The following is a 22219-nucleotide window of genomic DNA, read 5'->3' on the forward strand; positions in this document are numbered from 1 at the left end:
CAATGAAAGAACTTCATCCTTAATATTCTGTTCCTCTAGAAACACTCCTGGCACCAAAATCTGCATTAGGGTTCTCTAGAGAGTAAAACCTAATAGGATATATATATATAATATATATATAGGATATATAATATATATATAGGATATATATTATATATATCCTAAATGCCTCATGTTGTAGTTTAAATAATATGAAAGTTAAACATTTAAAAACTAGTGAAGTGTGAAACTAATGTTTCTCCTTTAACGTACTCTCAAAGTAGAATCCAGCTAAACTATCCTCATGTACCCAGTGTTATTTATCCTATATGATTCTATTTAGAGCCTCCTTCACTCAGCTTAGTCTAAGAATTTCCTGACCCCTGACAACTTGACTGTTTGTACATTAAAACTTAAATCAGGTTATGAGTCAAGCTCTTACTTGCCTACTGTCCCTTACATGCTGTCTTGTTTGCCTGGAACATTCTTCCCTGGTTAGTTTCATACAACTTCCCTTCTATGGCTAGTTTCATCTCAAGTTTGGGGGTCTCAAAATTCACATTTACCAAGAAGCCTTTCTTGACTCTGCCACCTACACTAGATCCTGCCCACATTTTGCTCCATCTCAGCACTTTCCTTTTCTCCTTCAGAGTCCCTATACAGTTTATAATTTTTTTAAGTATTAATTGTTTAACTCTTTTCGGGTAACCCCTACCAAACCCTAAGCTCTATGATGGCAAGTTCCATGTCTGCCTTCTTTTCTTTTCCACCCATAGGACCTAGCTTGGTCCTACGGCTTCGTAGCACTTGGTATTTGTAGGTTAAACGGAAAAATGAAGTGGATTATAGAAAGAGACTATTTTCCCATTTCTTTAAATTATCCTACTTGGACTGGAAGATGAAAACCACACCCGGAAGCCTATACCACTACAAATTTCCAGGGAGTAACAAATTTCATCTCTGAACTTTCTGTGTACCCATTTACTCTATATGGCATCTACGAAATTGCCCAATGCCTGGGGAAACATCAGTAGTGTTGGAGATTTCAGTATTTGGTATGATCCATCGCTTATCATTCTGCAAAAGTCTAACAGTGGATTTTGTGGATAAGGACATCCAAATAAAATTATGCTAAAAGCAGCTAGAAAAACTTTCTTACACAGGAAGAATAAGGAATATTGGTGTAGTAGTCAGGGTTCTCCACAGAAACAAAACCAATAGGATGGACTAGATGTATACACTGAGACAGAGAGACAGAAAGAAAGCGACACATTAAGGAATTGGCTCACGTGATTATGGAGGCTGGCAAGCACAAAATCTGCAGGGTAGGTTAACAGGCTGGACAAGCAATGAAGACTTAATGTTACAGCCAGAGACCAAAAGCTGTCTGCTAGCAGAATTATTTCTCCTGGGAGATCAGTTTTTTCTAAAGGCCCTCTGCTGACTGAATGTGGCCTACCCACATTATGGATCTGCTTTATTCAAAGTCCACTGATTTAAATGCTAATCTCATATTTAAAATATCCTCATAGCATCATCCAGACATATTTGACCACCCTAGCCTGGTTGACATATAAAATTAACCATCACACTTGGACCCTGTAATGTCATTTACATATTAGTCAATTTATCTTCTCTGGAAAAATGAAAGACATGCAACTGAAAACTTTTTCTAAATGTCATAACAAGATGCAAAGGCATGTACTTTTAAAATGAAACATCATGTTCTGAGTGACTAATAAGCATGCATTTGAACCCGTACATAAATGCCTTTCACTGAGTTTTATTGCCAGTAGTCAAAATCATTCTTTTATTTTTGTTTAAATTTCTGGCCAGAGGAACCAAAAAAACCATCAAACTTGATATTTTCTGGAAGTTTAGCAACATTTGGAAGCCTATCTGTAGGAAAAATATATGTAAACAGTGAATTTGGAATATTCAAATACATTCAGATTAATGAATAACATATAATTTACATGCACAAATTACCAATCTACTATAACAACAAAAATTCTGTTTACATTCATATGCAAATGTTTGGTTGAAAATCTTCCCATTTTAAAATGGTTCTTAACATTTGGAATACTTTCCTGAACCCCCATCATTTATGAAGATTCACCTTCCTTGCAATAAAATGTGCTTCAGAAAGTCACGTGTACATACTAAGGGGTTTTAAGCATATATTGATCACTAAACATAAAAGCCTCTGTCTTAACCAGGATTCCAAATTGGTTAACAGCTTTAGTTCACAATCAGGTATACCTGGGATCTGATATGATATCAGTATTGACATTTATTAGCTGCATGACCCAAGACAAATAACTTAATTTCTGATTCTCAGTTTTCTTATTTAGGACTCAGAGGTCATCACAGCATCTAGCTCATAGGATTAAATGAGATAATATAATAAAAAACATTTAGTGACTTCCTTGGTACATTGTAAATGTTCAATTAATACTACTCATTATGATTAAAATTCACTTAGACAACCAATGTATTTTTATCTAAGAGTGTCTGTAATAGCTGGGGTATTTTTTCTAAGAAAAAGTTTTTATCGTAATCAGAAAAAAAGATATTTAAAAACAAACTCTGAAAATATGATGATACATATATAAGTTGAGTAAAACCACCTGACAGATGCGAAACTAAAAAAACTGGGTGATGTGGAACACATTGTTAAATAAATAAATTATCCAAAATGTAGTCCAAAGAAAATTACATTGTATCTATGATCCTAAACCCTGTGTGTCTAATAAAATCACCTGGGAAATTTTAAAATATTCCATTAGCCTGTGAAGTGGTAAAATATATGTGTTTGTTCTACACCCCATTTCCTGACATAAAACTCCTAAAATCCTTGGACTCTCCAAAGGAAAATCTTTTGTATGCCAATTAGCAGATGAATGGTTGGCAGCTGCTAGGTAACTTCAGGATGGGGGCTGGTCACCAGAAAGACCAAGATAAAATTAGAGGGTTGGGACTTTCAGCCCCCTCCCCCAACCTCCTGGAAGGGAAGAGGGACGGAAGGTTAAGTTGATCACCAATGGCCAATACTTTCATCAATCATGCCTACCTAATGAAGCTTCCAGAAAAATGCAGGACAGCATTCAGATGCACTTCCAGACAGCTTAACACAAAAGGTTCCTGGAGAGTAGTGTGCCCAGAAAGGGCATGCAACCTCCGGGGCCTTTCCCCAATACCTCACCCTCTGAATCTCTTCATCTGTATCCTTTGTAACATCCTTTATAATAAACCAGTAAACGTGTTTCCCTGAGCTCTGTGAGAAGCTCTGGCAAATTAAATGAACCCAAGGAGGGAGTTGTGGGAACACCAACTTATAGTTGGTCCGTTTTAGAAGTGCCAGTAAAACAGGCAACCAGAGGCTTGCCTTTGGCATTGGGAGTGGGGGACAGTCTTGTGGGATGGAGCCCTCAACCTCTGTGATCTGAAACTATCTCTAGGTAGAGAGTGTCAGTACTGAACTGAATTAGGGGACACTGAGTTAGTGTCTGCTGGAAAACTGATCGCTTGCTTGATGTGTGGGGGATTCCTCCACACATTTGGTCACAAAAACGCATTTTGAGTTTGTTTCTCCCACACAGAAGCCACCCCAACCCCAGATCGATTAACCGGATTATTCTAATGAGCAGCCAGGGCTGAAAGCTGTAACATTAGATGTTTAGTAAAGAGTCTTTGTGTTGGGTAGGAAGTTGGCAGGGGGGATAGAGAAGGAAGATTGTTCCATAGTCAAGTAAGTTTTAGAAACATGCATTTCACAATGCACATAAAGATTTTGAAAAATTCTCATATAAGAAAACCTGTTTTAAAATCCTGAATTTCCTAAGTTCATTTTTGTTAAGAACATTTTCAAAGGGAATCCTATTTATATCTACCTAGAAGAATTAGTGTTCCACAGAACATGCTTTAGCTCTCAAACCTGGCTGAACATCAGAATCACATGGGGAGCCTATTCAACTACAGTTTCCTAAAACTCATTCCCAGACACTCTGATTCAGTATTATCTGGAGTGCGGCTGTGAAATTTTCTTTTCTTTCAAAGCTCCCAGGTGTTTCTGAGGATCATATTTTGTAGCAATTACCCCATAGAGTTTATATTTAGTTCCATAAACACGTCCCCCCTCCTCCACTTCCAAGCTGGGGACAGGAACGGGTCTTTACACTAGATATGAGGCTTCTTGCAACGCTTTGCTTCTAACATTAGCTGAGTAAGAGTTTAGTGGTGATGGCTATGTATGAAAGAGCATTTGAAGATAATTAGTATTGGGGTCCAACCCAATTATGAATGCCAGGCCCAAGTTAAACTCAGAGGCTTTACATGCAGGTTACTATAAAGCACCTTAGAGAAATATTTAAGTATCACTGCATAAATATCAAGACTCATGGTTCCCAGAGTTAATAAGACCAAGTTTATAGGCTAGGCACAAAAAGCTAAATGCCCACCCTAACTGTGATAAGAATTTCTAGAAACACATTTGCAAAAGAGTCTTTAAGTATTAGTTAGAACAAGAAGGGACTTTTTAGGTGTTGATTTTATGAAACAATCTGAAGGCACTGGACAATATGAATTATTCAGAGAAGGCACAAGCTTTTAAAAGAAGCAACATGGCAGCTGTGGTTGTATGGAATGTTAGAATTCCCTTTGAATAAAGCTAAACACCACAACTTAAAAAGCAAGTCGAGAGATTTACACACCTAGTTTACAAGGTACCTTTCTATATTCTGCAGAATACAGAGATGTGAGTACTTACTATAAACTGTGGAAAATGCCATGGGCTGTTTAAGGGGATGAATTTTCCAAAGTCCTAGACAGGCCTCAAAAGGCATGCTGAAAAGGTAACTTGTGTGTCTTGTGCTGTGGATGTTCCTAACAGAAAGCTAAGAGGATAAACAGGGTTACTTGGAAAAACCTCCATTTCTCTTTATAGTTCCTTGGTTGCAAGCAAGAATTAACCAACTCTGGTAACCTAAGCAAAAAGAGACTATCAAAAGGATATTAAGATCGCATGAAATAGAAGGAAGAACTAGAAGGCCAAGCAGCTCCAAAGCCCTCAGTAGAGATACCATTAATATTGGACCACACACCATGTTCAGTCGGGCCAGGACACTGACACAGCAAAAAGCATAAATCTACTAACCATTTCTTCATCCTTATGTTACTGAGCCCAAGATTCTACATATGAGGAGAGGGTCTGATCATTGCAACTTCCGTCACAGGCCTGCATGATGTACTGGAGCAATGAGAAGAGCCTGGCTGAAGGCTCATCAGAGAGGCCTCATGGTCCACTTCCTATTAGGAGGGTGGGCTGAGGTTTCATCATCCAACAAGACTGCAAACAGTGGAAGAGGTTTTGCTGTTAGAAAAGAAAACTTGTTCCTGTGATTAAAAATAAATGTCCACTACAATATCAATGGCTACTACTTGAAATGTTGTCAAACAGCATTAAATTTCCTTTAATAATGTCTAAGGACAGCAAATGTTATTAGCAAAGGAATGCACCTCAGTCACAAGAGAGAAACATAGAATGATGCTAGAAAATATATTGGTCAGCAGATCAGCACTGTCTACCTTGTCATATAAACCTCTGCCATATAAAACATTCAAATGTTTTTAAATGGAGGAAAAAAAAGAGTGCCTTGTACTCAACTGAAATTGTCCATTTGGAAATCTACAACCTACATGAGATGTCTTCTCATATTACAATATAAAAGCACTTAATTACATTGTGATTTTTTTTCATTATGTACATAATAACCTTTGTTGTTTGCTTATTTTCTTGGTTCTCTAATTGAAGCTCCAAATTACTTGTTAATCCCTTTGCATACTGGAATTAAATATGAAATACATTAAGCAAATATAAATATTTTATATATAAAATGCAAATGCACTTTCATACCCAGTTGACTGTTATCCTTCATAATTAACATGAGACATAATAGAAAATAACTAATCATAGACCAGGCATACATCTCAAAGCTTAGACAGGTTATGGATGTCACTCCACATACTACCCCCCGTCCGTCATTCAGTTCTCTATACTGAATTCAGGCAGATCCTTCAGAGTTAACAATCTGATGTCACCCCAGCCCCTTAAAATCTTGCAATGGCTTTCTACAACATAAAGAGTATCTCCCGATTTCCTCATATTCCCCAATTTGTCCCATTTGCTAGAGATGCTACTTTGCACAATGCCATAATGCAACAATCAGTCATTGCTTGTTGGTGGTCCAACTCTTGGGATAACATTCACATTCTAGTCTATGACACTGTGCAAATGAAGGCCCTACTGCCACCCTCCCATACCCCAGCATCCACTCATACCTTTGGCATTCTCTGCCATTTTTCCTCATAAGTCCATGGTCATTGTACATACTATACCCTCTTTCTTAATTTTATTTATTGATTTATTTGTTGAGACAAGGTCTTGCTCTGTCATCCAGACTGGAGTGCAGTGGCAGGATCACAGCACACTGTAGCCTCAACTTCCCTAGCTCAAGTGATCCTCCCACCTCAGCCTCCCGAGTAGCTAGGACTGCAGGTGTGCACCAACACGCCAGCCAGTTTTTGTATTTTTTTGTTGTTTTTGAGACGGGGTTTTGCCATGTTGACCAGTCTGGTCTCAAACTCCTGAGCTCAAGTGATCTGCCCACCTCAGCCTCACAAACTCCTGGGATTACAGGTGTGAGCCGCCACCTGGCCATCCTCTGTCTTAAGTGCTCTTTCCAAACCCAATCTGAAAACTGCTCAAGTTTCTTCTTTATCTTATCAATTCTTTCCCATAATCTCAATGAAACTACCACCATTATATTCCACATCACACTGTAATTTGAGTTTTCTTTTTACATCAAGCAAAAAGCTCTTTGAAAGCACAAGTAACATGCCTTATGTATGTGCAAGAAGTCTAACTTTAAAACTGTCTATGTAGGACCTCAGTAAAGGCTGACCAATCACATTGATGAGTGCGATGGTAGATGTGATACTTGGGGTTCTCGACCTTCAGCATAAGGAAAAATGGTTTGAGTTATTTCACCACTAAGGGCTTCAAGCAAAAACTGATGACAACATGTTTTCACAAATGATAAAGCCTCCCTCCAATGATTTTCAAAGCATTGTCTATTCCATTCATATTGACTATATTCTACCTGTATTTTTGAAAATTTGTGTATCTGTGTCTTAAATGATATAGACTCTGATTATCATTTGGCCAAACTCAACTGTACACATCCTTCATCCTTTAGTATTGGGTCCTTACTATACAATTAAGCAGGCTGTATACATGCTTGACATTTAGGCCTCGTAGCAGGGAACCAGTTGTTTCAGTTAGTTGAGAATACAATGCAAATCAATGTCTATCAATCTTTAATAAAAATCAACTGATAAAATGAAAATTCTGATATAGTGCATCTGGGTGAGGAAAAAAGTTCTGCATTTCTCACAAGCTCCTTGGAGATGCCAATCAATGGGCTATAATTATATCACAGCCATGGGCAAATTTCTTATATAAATGATACTCTATTCTGAACTATAGATCATGTACTTAGACTGTATATCTAGACCCAACTAGAATGCATGCTTTTAATCAATGAAATGCAGCATACATAACATCAAAGATCAATATCAAACTCAAATAGTCCCTATTGATGGACTATTTATTATGTTATATTCAGATATAAGGGAAACAGCCCTTCCACCCGCTTCAGTTGCTCAACCCTGGTAATTCAGGCAATTGAGAGTAGTGAAATCCATCAGTGTAATTATATTTCTATAGCTCTTTTTAAAATCTAAAAGCCTAAGAAAGCAGAATTGGCTGAATTTCTACCATCCTTTCCATTGAAAGTATATATTTTAGGTCTTTCATGAATACTGGTCTGGTGCTCAGAAGAATTACTTAGAAACTATAGTACAGAGTACATCTTGGAAATTATCTAACAGGGGAGAATACTAGGGCATGAATAATTAGAAGCCTGCAGTCAGGCCAATTTCCATAATGAGGCCATAATCAGATTCTATAGGATATACATAAACGGATGGGGGTCTCTCTCCAGGAATTAAGACACTGATGTGAGTTAGCTTAGTAACTTACCAGAAGAAAAAAAAAAGGAAAACAGTAAATTCCCATTGTATGTGTTAGAAATACAGAAAGAAACATATAAAAGTAATTACGACATCTAAGTAATGAGGTCTAATGATGAGCTCTAAACAAAACAGTTTTTGATATAAACATTCTTTGAATCCCATACAATAGGTAGTAAACCAACTGATACAGAGAAACATTCAAAACAAACTTACTACCAATGTTTCATTCTTGAAAGGCTGTAAAAATACATAGGAAGTAAAATAACATTAACTCATTTCTCTTCAGATATGTTAAACTCCTTCTTACATGCACGCTAATAATACACCAGTCATTATTGCCGTGCTTGCTAAGTTTTAAAATTCAAAGCACCTATAAAGTGAGTGCTATTCTCTGGAGTAAACAGAAATTCATTTCCCAGTACTGTCAGTATTACAAATAAAAAATGTGTAAATCTTTTATAAAATTTCAATCACATTTGACTGAAAGCAACTGGCAACATTTTTATATTTCTCCTCTGTCACATGTCAGCATTTCTTTTACAGGATGGCAAGATGGGCTACAGCTGAAGTAGAAAGAATACAGATGAGAGCCTATTCAGTAATTCATTCTTTCTAATAAATAAGATTCTTGACCATAGCCAAAACCATTTCTCCAAAATGAAATCTCAAATAGTGCTAATCTCATCTCAGTTCTGATACAGTGGCTCGCAATAATAGTCAACCATAAAACAACGCACTATGGAAATGTTGCCTTCCTCTGTCTCTACATAGAGAGGATTGCATTGTCTATCCTGCAGATAAAAGCACAGGAGCAAACATAAATCACTTTATAGAGTATTTTAAAATAATGAAATTTCATATTTGTAAATCATAACATCCACATATTTCATCTACAACACAAGCGTCATATTGAATAAATGCATTGAAAGGGTAAAATCATAATGATAAGCAGCATTTTTAGGGATGGTCTAATTATACACCTGGCACAAGGCTATGTGTATATACAATTAAGTCACTTTAGTCTTCACAACTCTACAGGAATTCCTCCATTATATGTAGGGGGAAAATGAAGCTAAAAGAGGTTAAATGACTTGATCTAATGTTCCATACTACAATTAATATAGATTTGCATATATACTAAATATATAAGCAGTAGAGACAAGATATGAATCACTGAGTCATTCTAAATCACCAAGTCTGCCTCCAGCCTTTCCTATATATCACATAAAATAGTGTTTTCCAGCTGTGGAGACTAAATACCAACCTAAAACATGGGATTCATTATTTTGGGGAGTACATTATATTATATTTCTTTTCTTAAGAGTTTACCTTAATATGTTGATTTCAATAGCCACATTATAAGAAACCTATAAAAATTTGTAAAAAATCATTAATTCAGAAGAACAGGAAAAGGTTTTTCTCTAAAATAGTAATGTTTAAAAGAAAAGTATTAATTTCACTTATACCACATACAATAAACAACAATATACTGGTGAATTTCAATTATTACAAGAATTGAGTAGAATTAAAAGAACTCTAAATTGTCAATGACCTCACAGTACGTATATACACATTACAGCCACCTTAATAGTATCCATAATTGTTTTCATATCAGGAATTCTGACCACTGGGTTTAAAAAAGAAAATGAAGGGAAAATACCAAGGCTTTTAAGTTAGATTCTAGTAACTGGTAAGACCTTGAAACGTGCTGAAAAAAATAGAAAAGAAAAACTCTTTATACCATAAAGACCATGTTGTATTATTCTGAGCACAGGATTTTGAATGAAGTTTATTGTACTACAGGTAAGATAGCCAACATTCCACACTGTAACACAGGAATTTTCACAAACATGATGCTGCTGCAAAGCATATCACAAATACATGTCACAATATTATCAAAGCAGGTTATTTTCTATTTCTGCTATGGTATAGTGACATCTTACTCTCAGTACCTCAGCCAGGAAGTAGGGAGGTAAAGCTGAGTACAGTGAAAATGGATGTGAAACATCCATGCCATTATTCTCTCACACACAAACACACACACACACACACACACACACACACACACACACACAAAACAGGTGGGGAGGGGAGAAAGAGGCCGCTTCAGTCTCACTCCGAACCTGTTTACTCTTACTAAGAATGTTTGAACAGCTTGTGTATTTTATTTTTCCAGTTCACAAATGGTGGGAAACAGTAAGTAGAAAAGGCTAGTTCACCAAAGCAAAAGATATATATGACGATTGTCTGAAAAGCAGCAGAAAGCAGACAGAGGTCACCAGTGTTGGTCTCAACATTTCAGCTGCACTCGATGGGATCCTGTTGCATCCCCCAGTGTCACAGGAATGTGTCAAAGAATGTTGAAACAATGAACAACAAATACATAAAACATTTAGGGATACTACGTTCCGTTTAAGTTGTAAAGATGGTAGTATAGGGCTCATTTACCTAATGCTTACAATGTGCCATGCACACTGCCCTAAAGTCTTAAATGTATATCATTAATGTTCACAGCCTATCTGTAAGATTTCACTTCACAGATTTTAAAAACTGCCTTTGAAAAAGTAAGAACGTGTTTGAGATCACACAGCTAGTAAGAGACAAAACAAGGATTCAAACCAGGTCTGTCTGATTCCAAGGCCCATACTCTATTCTAAACTACCAAATTATGTTTATCATGGTGATCCCATGTCATCAAGAAGTAAATTATATTTAGTCACCTGCTTAAGCAGAAAATGAATACATTTTACAGGGATATCCATTTTTAAAAGCTATTGTTATATTAAAAACAAACCTTCATTTACCATTACTTAGATCCAAGAATTCTAGATGACCTTGTTAGTACTATAATTTTTTTACTAAGAATTAGATGTGCAACTTAAGCAATCACTGTCTCTATAAAGTTGCCATTCACCCAATTAAATACATTAAAAATAATGCTTGAACTCCCAATTAGTTCACTAATCTGTAAGGAGTCTAGAATCAATATCTAGCTAATAGCTAATCAAATGAGTGACGTATTTATAATTAGTAGTTGAAGACCCATCACAATATAGATAACAATACAAATTTGTACAACTCAAAATGATGGCAGTGTGCCTAGAATCAAGTCTTACAGAACATACTTGGTGATTTGAGTCATATTGTTTTGTTTGATTGTCTTCTTGTCCAAACTGGACCCATCTCAGCATAAGCACACATGCAACACCTGTTCTCACTGGAAATTTCCATGACAAACCTGAAAGGCACAGGCAACATGGATACTCACGATTTATATTAATACAAGTGTGCAAGGTACAAAGTATTTTTATACACAAAAGTTCAGCCCAAAGGTAGAGAGAATACGTTACTGTGGTTAAGAACAACAACAACAAAAAATTTGTATGATATTTTTAAACTCAAGATCATTATAGAATGATGATTAATAATGGAGTAGTGATTCTACTGCCCTAACCTTCATTTTCTTATGAACCAAAAAAAAGACAAAATATTTGCATTTTGGTCCCCCAAATGTGCCACTTTTATTTAATTAATAAAATAATGAAAATATGTACTTAGGGACTACACACTGATATTGACCCTGCCCAAATATGGAAAATATTTTCTTTCCAAACTATGAAAATTTGTTGAGTCTGGCTTAAATATGCAAGAAAAAACAAACTGTTTCTAAAAAGAAACTAATCCTGCAGTCAATTCCAGCTTTTTCAAGTTTCAAAGACTAAGTAATTATCACAAATATTTCCACTCTTAATGACCTGCTTGCCCCACTTACCACAAACTCTGAGTAACAACGCTTATGCTCCATGAACATATATTTTCCGAGTGTAATTGTATTTTTGGCATCTACTATGTTTTAGGCAAGAGATACTTAAAGGTGAATAACAATAATCAATAACAAAAACTGTGTACCGGATGCTTACTAGGATTCGGGCACTGTACTACCAGTACTTTGCATGTAGTACTCTACATAATCTTCACAAAACTCGTGTGCCTTAGACAGTGTTATAGATGTGTCCTTCACTAAACTAAGTGATTTAATTTATGATGTCTTTTAATTACCTAACAACCCTACAAAACACATATTATCCCACTACACAGATGATGAATCTGTAACCTAGAAAAGTCAGGTTACTTGCTCACAATCACACAACTAATACAAAATGGATCTAGGATTGGTAAGAATTTTGCCTCCCAACTTCAAGCTGTTATCCACCGTCTCAAGGAACTTCCATTATACTGAGTGGCATGTGAAATGAGAGCTATTACAATGTAGAAGGCAAGGCAACAAATTTGTCCTGGCTTGATCAGGACTTTCCTGGTTTAAAAAATGAATGTCCAGCATCCTGGGAACCCCTCTGTCCTGGGAAAAGCAAGAGAGATGGTCACTGTCATGACAGATATTATATCAGTGGCATGGAAACAAGTACAGTGAGAGTATGTACAGGGGACGGAGCCATTCTTTATGCCTCAATAGTATTGAAAGAGGCTTAACTTAGTGACATTTGAGTTGAGCATTGTGCAAACTGTAATTAACACAGTAGAAAAGGGCAGCAAGAGGAGACCAGACAGGCAGTGTAAACAGAGTAATGAAAAAAAAAAAAAGTCACATGAAAACTTCCAGGATGGGTGATTAGATTGTTACAGTTGATTTGCAAGCCAGAGGGAAGATAGGAACAGGGAAGTAATGCTGGAAAAGAAAGCATCATCCAGGAGGGACCACAGGCAATCTTGGAAGAGGGTATTAAGCCTGAGGATGTGATTTCACCTCATTTCCCTTCCATAACTCTGTAAGGAGAGATAAGCTTTGAGAATAATTAACACCTTTAAGTTTATAATTTACTGAGAGCTCTATGTGCCTGGGTAGGGATATGCCCAAATGGTTCTTGACTAGAAGTCTGATGCATTACGAGGGAGTGGAACTGTTAGGCACACAACCCAAGTAACAGAAGATGAGCTCAAGGAAACAAACAAATAAAACCCCCACTCCCATCCTTATCCAGTATTCTTTCCTCTTTTTTGCTTGGTCTAATAAATCAGTATTCACTTTAAGTGATAAAAATCCAACCCAAATCAGCTTACGTCAAAGGGTAATTTATGAATCTGAAGAGCTGCAAAATCATCAGGTGATATGGTTTGGCTCTGAGTCCCCACCCAAATCTTATCTCAAATTGTAATCCCTGGAATCCCCAATGTTAAGGGTGGAACCTGATGGGAGGTGATTGGATCATGGGAGCAGTTCCCTCATGCTGTTTTTGTGATAGTGAATGATTCTCACAAGATCTGATGGTTTTATAAGGGGATTTTCCTCCTTTGCTCATTCAGTCTCTCTTGCTTGCTGCCATGTAAGAAATACCTTTGCTTCTCTCTCCCCTTCCACCATGATTTTAAGTTTCCTGAGGCCTCCCAAGCCATATAGAACTGTGAATCCATCAAACCTCTTTCCTTTATAAATCACCCAGTATTGGGTAGTTCTTTATAACAATGTAAGAATGGACTAATGCAGTAAATTGGTACTGCAGAGAGTGGGGTACTGTTATAAAGATACCTGAAAATGTGGAAGCAACTTTGTAACTGGGTAACAGAGCTGGAACAGTTTGGAGGGCTCAGAAGAAAACAGGAAGATGTCGGAAAGTTTCGAACTTACTAGAGACTTGGAGGATTCAGAAGAGAGAAAGATGTGGAAAAGTCTGGAACTTCCTAGAGACTTGTTGAATGGTTTTGGCCAAAATGCTAATAATGATTTGGACAATGAAGTCCAGGTCAGATGGAGATGAGGAACTTATTGAGAACTGGGATGCTTTAGCAAAGAGACTAGCAGAATTTTGCCCTTGCCCTAGAGATCTGTGGAACTTTAAACTTGAGTGTGATGATCTGAAATTGGAAACTGTGTTTAAAGGGGAAGCAGGGCATAAAGGTTTGAAAAATTTGCAGCCTGATGATGCTATAGAAAAGAAAACCCATTTTCTGGGGAGAAATTCAAGCCAGCTGCAGAAATCTGCAGAAGTAATGAGGAGCGAGGACAATGGGGAAAATGTCTTCAAGGCAAGACAGAGATCTTGGTGGCAGCCCCTCCCATCACAGGCCCAGAGGTCTAGGAGGGAAAAATGGTTTCTTGGGCAAGGCACTGGGTCCCCTGCTGTGTACAGCCTAGGGACTTGGTGCCCTGTGTCCCAGCCACTCCAACTGTAGCTAAAAGGGGCCAAGGTATAGCTCAAGCTATTGCTTCAGAAGGTGTAAGTCCCAAGCCTTGACAGGTTCCCCATGGTGTTGGTCCTGTGGGTGTGCAGAAAACAAGAATTAAGGTTTGGGAACCTCTGCCTAGATTTCAGTAGATGTATATAAATGCCTGGATGTCCAGGCAAGAGGTGTGATGCAGGGGCAGAGCCCTCATGAAGAACCTCTGTTAGGGCAGTGCAGAAGGGAAATGGGGGATGGAGCCCCCAACACAGTCACCACTGGGACACTGCCTAGTGGAGCTGTGAGAAGAGGGCTATGGTCCTCTAGACCCCAGAATGGTAGATCCACTGACAGTTTGCACTGTGCACCATGAAAGCAGACACTCAACTCCAGCCATGAAAGCAGCTGGGAGGGGGGCTACAGCCTGCAAAGCCACAGGGGTGGAACTGCCCCTGACAGTGGGAGCCCACCTCCTGCATCAGCATGACCTGATCTTGAGACATGGAGTCAAAGAAGATCATTTCAGAGCTTTAAGATTTAATAACTGCTCTGCCTGGTTTCAGACTGGCATAGGGCCTGTAACCCCTTCATTTTGGCTGATTTCTCCCATTTGGCATAAGAACATTTACCCAATCCCTGTACTCTCACTGTGTCTCAGAAGTAACTAACTTGTTTTTTATTTTACAGGCTCATAGGTAGAAGGGACTTGCCTTGTCTCAGATGAGACTTTGGACTGTGGACTTTTGAGCTAACGCCAAAATGGGTTAAGATTCTGGGGGCCTGTTGGGAAGGTATGTTGAAATGTGAAAAGACATGATATTTGGAGGGCCAGGGGCAGAATGATATGGTTTGGCTCTGTGTCTCCACGCAAATCTCATCTATTGAAACGTAATTCCCATAAGGCACATATGTCAAGGGTGGGACGTGGTAGGAGGTGATTGTATTGTGGGAGCAGTTTCCCCCATGCTGTTCTCAAGATTGTGAGTTCTCATGAGATCTGATGGTTTTATAAGGGGCTCTTCCTCCTTTGGTGTCTCTTGCCTGCCACCATGTAAGACATGCCTTTTGCCTGCCACCATGTAAGACATGCCTTTGCTTCTCTCGTGCCTTCTGCCATGATTGTAAATTTCCTGAGGCCATGTGTAACCGAGTGAATTGAACCTCTTTCCTTTATAAATTACCCAGTCTCAGGCAGTTCTTTATAGCAGTGTGAGAACAGACTAATATACCAGGTTAACTCACCTTAGACATAGCCAGATAAACGGGCTCATATGATGCAAGTGGAGCTGGTTTTGCTCCATCATGCCCCTTGCTACCGTTCTGTTGGCTTCATTCTCAAGTAATATGTGGTGACCCCAGCAGCTCTAGGTTCTTTTTTCGGTGGTAAGACAGCTGTAGCAGTGGCAGGCCCATATGCTCCCTGGTTCTAATCTCCTTATCTATAGGAATTAGTTCAAGGGCATGCATGGAACCCAACTAGAGCCACCGTGAAAAAGCAAAGCATCTCACTGCAGTGGTTCTCACTTGGGCCATGCCTGTTCTGTTCTAGAAGCAATTACTGTGGACGGGAAAAGTCAATGCTCTTCCCGACGAGACCTGGTTCCCATGCTCCAATCCTTAAATGGGAAATGGAATCCCACCCAGACCATATGCACTAAGAATGGGATAGTAATAGAGGTCAAAGTTAAAAGGAAGCAAGGGAATGGGCATTTATTAGCCAAATAACCAAAATCCATGCTCTCTTTTCCCCATACCTAGAGAATTCGCTGATATTCTCACATGCTCTCATTGGAAACTTATGACAAAACTGGCTAGTTATTTACCAAACCTGTTTTCCTTTCTCCCTTCTCCCCCAGGCACTCTGCCAGATGCCACTTCTCAGTTTCCCTTGTAGTAAAGGATGTCTAAATGACTGAGGTCCACCCCAGGGAATATGGGCAGAAGTCATGATAACCACTTGCAGGCTGTGCCTACAACAACCTCCAATGAGACTTCTCTGGGTTATTTATCTCCTCACACCCTGTATCTTGAATGAATGATGAGGACTCTAGGTACTTAAAGAAAAACAAAGCCACAAAACTCTAAGGAACCTGATTCCCTGAATGACCCCATGGACAGCCACTCAATCAGGACCTATTGTACGAGTACTGAACTATCACACAGGAGCAAGAAGTAAAAAGTTAAAATAAGTCACTGAAAATTAAGAGCTTATCTATTACAGCAGCTCATGTTAGCCTGTTACAAAACCCTGTGGAATTTGGTTGAAAACACGACAGTAACCATGTGAAAACCTCTCCAGCCCTCCAACCCCATTAAATCACAAGAAGGGGCTTGAAACACACACACACACACACACACACACACATGTAGACATAAATGGCACAGAAGTGGGAAAAATTGGAAGAAAGGAGTTCAGAAAAAAAGCAAATTTCTCAGGACATGAGGCTCAAGGAAACTAAAAAGGAAATGAACAGGGTCTTTTGGAAAAGAAGTGACTGGTAAGTATACAGTATTTATGCCTACCTACATGGTAAGAAGATATATATCATTAACTAATTGTGAAGATGCAACAAATACATACTGAACAAGAGGAAAAAACTGACTCTTTAATGTTGGAACAACAACTATCTTAGCAAAAAGTAAACTCTTACTATTGACCACTACACATTTCTACTGCAGCCATTGGAAACCAAAACTGTAACAGGCATTTTTATGAAAGACAAATACATAGGAAACGTAAGATGAAGCAGATTCTCTAATGGAAATGGGCCAGCATGAGAACAAGAGGGACCATTTTCTTTTAGAGGGGTACCTGGGACATATATACAGTCCCCTTAGTCATGCAGAAAATAAAGATAAATAAATACATAAATTAAAAAAAATTTGCAAAGCTCAGTATGTTACGGATTACATCCTTTTTTTCTACTTTAGTATTTTAAAAAATTCTCCTGGCGACATTTTTTATATATAGGCAAAAGTAAAAAGCAGTCCAGTGGCTTAAATAAGAAAAGTATTGAGACAAAAGCAAAAAAAGCTGTTAAAAAAAAATCAATTCTGGAGGGAGAGAACCTGGTTCAGATCCTAGTTCTGCTACTTACTAGCTATGATGAACAAATAACTTAGTTTCTCTATGCCTGGTTTTCCTCATCTGTACAACAGAGATAATAACAGAAGGGCAAAGTAGGGCAAAGTGCTTTAAAAAGTATCTCAGAAATAGTAAGCACTATGTATGTATTAACTGCTTCTATTATTATTTATTGTATCCATTCCAGTTTTTCTACCAGAAAAAAAAAAAAAAAAAACAAGGGTTAGGAGAAGAAAGGGAAGTAACAGTCAATGAACATGGAAGAAATATCACATATAGTAATAAAACATCAGAGAATCCTAGTTGCTCCCCCAACAATTTCTTCTCCTTCCTGGATAACACTTCTAGACTGTATTTCCCAGCCTCCTTAATAACAACATACATCCACAAAGAACTGGGTTCTGGCCAGTGCAACGTAAGGAAATGTAATATGCACTCATTCCAGTTTTGGGCAATTAACATCCTTCCAAGTCTTCCTCTTTCCAATGGCTTGATGTAAGTAGGCACAGTGACCCTGCTGAAGATGGCAAGGGCACAGAACAGATGAAGGTTGGGTCTCTGAATCACACTTTGAAGGAGTACTGCCATGATCACCCATTCTGGGACTTCATACAACCAAGAAATAAATGTATTTCACATCTGAGGCAGTATCCTTTTTGGATCCATTATAGCTGTTAAAAAGCCAATCTAATAGAGCCAAGCTCTTGACCCATGTGGACTCATGCTCTCATGTTTAATCCCTATCATGATGCCTTAAAATAGATGTTATCCCAATTTTATAGCTAAAGAAACTAAGGCTCACAGAAATTAAGGAACTACATTGCCCAGTACTGTAAATGTCATAAATGATGGAGCCAGATTTGGATCTGGGTTAATCTGCTTCAAGATTTATGAACTTTCCAGCCTCTACACAACACTGCAATGTGGAAAGTGTCCTTCCGATCTTCCCTCATTTACTCCTTGGATTCTTCACTTCCTGACCATTGGTACTTAATCTTTAAACTAAAACTCCATTTTTAAAAATTCACCTGTATATCTACTTTGGGAGATCTAAGATGACATCTCCAAAACACATTCATCCCTTATAGCTCATTCTATCCAAATATGAGTCCATGACAGGACAACAAGTGTGCTTAATCTATTTTTTACAAAAGGTATAGAAGTGTAGCAGTTTTACAACTGGCTAGAGTATCAGAGATAACGAACGGCACAGCAGAGATAAGGAGAGAAAGATTTTAAAAATATCAAACCGGCAGTGATCTTTAAAGTGTGGTATACACCCCAGCGGCTGTGCAAAACGATCCACTGGGATACATAACAACAGCATGAGAACTTCTATTTCATAATTTTTGCTTTATTCATCTTTTTTTGTTTCTTTTTCTGTGTGTTTTACAAGTAGTGTATCATATAACAGCATGTCTTCAGTTTATAAATAAATGTTATTGATATCTTCTGATAGTAAACAATAATAATATGAAGATCGATAAATCTAGGCAGTAAATCCTGCCTCCTTGCCTCCTTCACTAGGCTTAAAACAGCATTATAGGGAAAATGAACAAAAGGAACAAAAAAATCAGTGTGTAGAGACAACCCCCGCCTATCATATAAAATAGGTTCATTCAACGAAAACAATATAAAAGCAAGTTTGTACAAAATATTAATTTTTTAAGATAAGAGACATTGAAGCTAATGTATATTATGTTTGTCTTCAAACATAACAAAGAAGAACCAACAAGTTAAAATCATAATCAAACAAACTTGTAGAAAAGTCAGTACCATGCATGGGAATTTTCTGCTGAGAAGCTGTATTTAAGACCTAAATTGAAGGAATGGATGTCCTGTACACATTTCAGAAGAAAAATTGCAGCCAAAAGATTTAGTGCTTAGAGCGGAAAAGAAATCAGAAGACCTACTTTTGAACAAAAAGGAGAAAGAAGTAGGTAAAATAATTGAATGATAAAAAATCCAACATCATTTGAAAGGTTTGTTCTCTAATCACTCTTAATTATCTGCCAATATGAAATGACTATGGAGAAAGGTACTGAATTGACTCCCAACTGACTTGAAAAGTTTTACAACTCAAAGAAACTGAAAAGCGTTGTTAAAAAAAAAAAAAAGAAAAGAAAAAACTGCAAATAGAAAATCTACCTCTGTTGAAACTTACATGTGGCTCTGACAAGCACCCTTAAACAAGTCACTTCTCTTAGACTCTTAGTCTTTAACTGAAAAGATCAGTTTTTCCATCCTTGCCAGCTACCTCCCAGGGTTCAGATGGAAAAACAATGAGGTTTATCATCATCATCTCTCCTCAACAAGACAGAGCAGCTGAAACCAGCTTCAACAAACAAATCAATAGCTATTTCATAAGGTAGCAAAAATAATATTCTCATGAAACTTGTTTTGATCCTTACAATCTTACCTACTCCTGCGACCCATTGCAGAGATTCCCACAAAATCTTTAAAGAAATCAAGATAAAAATAGCAAGAATAAACTTACGGGTAACATGTGAATTTTCTCATGAATGCCACCCAAATCACCCCAAGGTGCCTGTCTACATGACACACTGTTCTTTTTCACCCACTTGGGTAGAGACAGAGAAAGACAGAACAAACTTGCTATTAGCCAGACTTGGGAACGCTATTGTGTGGACCTGCTCATACGCACCTACACAGTCTTTACACTCCTACCCCATTCCCTAAAGGACATAAACCACAAACCTCAAAAAAAAAAAAAAAAAGTACAAACACTTTCCAAATTATCTTACGTAGATGTCCAAACGATTCAGTTACGTGGCGTTACTCCTTAAACTATACAGCTCCCACTACAGTAAACTGCAAGAGCTTCCCATGCAATTAAATGACACTGTGATTCTGACAAACATGTCCCCGCCCCTATGTTGATTCCAGCAGGAAAACTAGAAAAAGTTCCACGAACATTCCTTTCAGGAACTCCTCTTTACAAATAAAGCTCCAACACACCTCAAGATTCAGCCCACTCTCCTCCACGCAGACCACACACCCAAGGTGCTCAGTCACACTGATTCGCCCTACACAACCTCCGCAAGCTTTTTCGCACCAAATCTGGAGACCCTGGCCAGCAAGCAACCCGCCTTATCTTCTCGATGCGCGAAGCCGCCTCCTCGCAGGAGCTCCGCTGTGCTGCAAAATGTTTTCATGCAGCCGACTCTCTGGCTGGTTCAGAGAGATTCAGGAGCCCACGTCCTCCTACCCTCACCTCCATACCTTTCATAAATAGTAAAATATATACACGAAGCACAAGAGAGAAAATGTACGAAGATTTTGAGCCCTCCGTTCCAGAAGGAGCGCCAGTGGATTGGTGTCTATGGGGCGCCTGGCGCACAGCTCGCTGCTGTCTGGGTCCGGGGAGGAGACAAGACGGTTGTCTTGCCTCTCAAAAGAAACTGGAAATCCCCCAGAAGTTGTTGGAAACGAATGCCACCCCACAAGCTCCCCTGGCAGAGATTGGGGAAGCCAGGTACCTTTCATAAGAGCAGGCACCTGGTCTGTCGCTCGCCGCCGTAGCCCCAGCGCTTAGCACCTAGCCTGGCACACAGTGGACGCTCCAAAAATCAGTGTCTGTTTCCACACGGCTCCTTCCATCAGGGCTACGGGCTCCTGTTCCTTTAGTCCCAATTCCCTTCAAACCCCAAGTTCGCCTCCCTCTGCTGTGGGCTGTAAGTGGGCTATCAGAAGAAAAGCCCCGCCAAGAACCCGGCGCCAGAGCTCACGTGAGGGCGCACGGAGAAGGGGCAGTGGCCTGAACCCGTTGGAGGAGCTGATTTTAAGGGTTCCCGAAGCATTCCGGGCTCTGGGTTCCTTGTTTTGTGGCTGCCTCGCAGCGCAACAAACTTATTTTCTGACTAAGAAGGAGAAGAAGGGTCGCTGTGGGGTGACTGTGGCGTCGTCGGGGCCCTGACTCCTTCTGGGCTCAGGCGTTCAGCTCCCGCTGGTCCGACCCTGCAGGGCTGTCAGGCTCTGGGCTGTAGGGCCCCATAGACGCTGTCCAGCTTTGCAGGAGTGAGAGCCCCAGGAAGCCTCTCTGTCCTTCAGGCAGCCTGCGCGGACCCTGCCCTTTCCCCCGAAATCCGCGAGCCGGGTCCCCGGGACACTGCGCGCCCACGCCGGAGCCGGACCCAAACAGCTCGCGCCTCACTTACCTCAGCACCTGGGCGCTGGGCTGGCGAGAGCCTCGGGTGCTCCGCCGGCACAGTCCGAGGGGCCCGGTGTAGTGGCGAAAGCTCCCTACTTGTAACCAATCCTGGTGTTGAACCCAGTGCTCTGTCTGGTGCGGCGTTCCCCTCCCTCCTGGCGCTCGCGGCGGCTGGAAAAACCTGGCGCGCCGGAGTTCAGGCTGCCGGCTCCTTAGCCGCGGGGAGGGGAGAAGTGCGCGGAGGGGAGAGGCGCGGGTGGGTGGGTAGGGGCGGGAGACGAGAGGGGAGGAGGAGAGGCGCGAGAGGCCCGGAGCCCGCGCGCAGCGGAGCCGGGCATGCTCAGTGCGCGACCGAAGGAGGCGAGCACTGGGGCGCAGCACCTGCTAGGTGCTGCCGAGAGGAGGCAGCCCCAGGTCCCCAACGCGCGAAATTAGGAAAGGGCACCTCTCCTGATTCTTAGGCAAGAGGAGATTATCAACGTGCAGGGACGTAGGGATTGTGCTGTTCAGCGGCTAGGGATATGCCGAGACGATGTCTCCTTCGTTTGCAACCCGAATATCGGGGCACAAGGAGGCGCGACCTTCCTTGGTACCCAAACCTCTGGCCTCCGGGAGACGCGAAATTCGGGGGACCGTTAAGGCGCACTGGCCAGGGAAACAAATGCTTCTGCGTCTGGGCTGAAAATTGTCGAACCGGAGAATGTGGGTGGGCG

At 39.9% G+C, this 22219-nt stretch overlaps 1 protein-coding gene and 1 long non-coding RNA gene across 6 annotated transcripts in view; one reads left to right on the forward strand and one right to left on the reverse strand.

Annotated features, from left to right (window-relative positions):
• Positions 1 to 10474, forward strand: part of LOC108535579 (uncharacterized) — a 40461-nt gene extending 29987 nt beyond the window's left edge. Inside the window, exon 3 of the long non-coding RNA XR_001887274.1 lies at positions 10250 to 10474. This is a non-coding gene — a long non-coding RNA (uncharacterized LOC108535579). The remainder of the gene's footprint in view (positions 1 to 10249) is intronic.
• The window catches only part of CNTN4 (contactin 4), a 1016652-nt gene extending 994954 nt beyond the window's left edge, over positions 1 to 21698 (reverse strand). For all 5 annotated transcript variants that reach the window (XM_017881656.1, XM_017881655.1, XM_017881658.1 and 2 more), the window contains exon 1: positions 21514 to 21698. The gene's annotated coding sequence lies outside the window, so the exon portion shown is untranslated. The remainder of the gene's footprint in view (positions 1 to 21513) is intronic.
• Positions 21699 to 22219: the final 521 nt, after the last annotated feature.

The sequence above is a fragment of the Rhinopithecus bieti genome, unplaced genomic scaffold (genome assembly GCF_001698545.2).
Source record: "Rhinopithecus bieti isolate Rb0 unplaced genomic scaffold, ASM169854v2 scaffold_12640, whole genome shotgun sequence".
Lineage (NCBI taxonomy): Eukaryota > Metazoa > Chordata > Mammalia > Primates > Cercopithecidae > Rhinopithecus > Rhinopithecus bieti.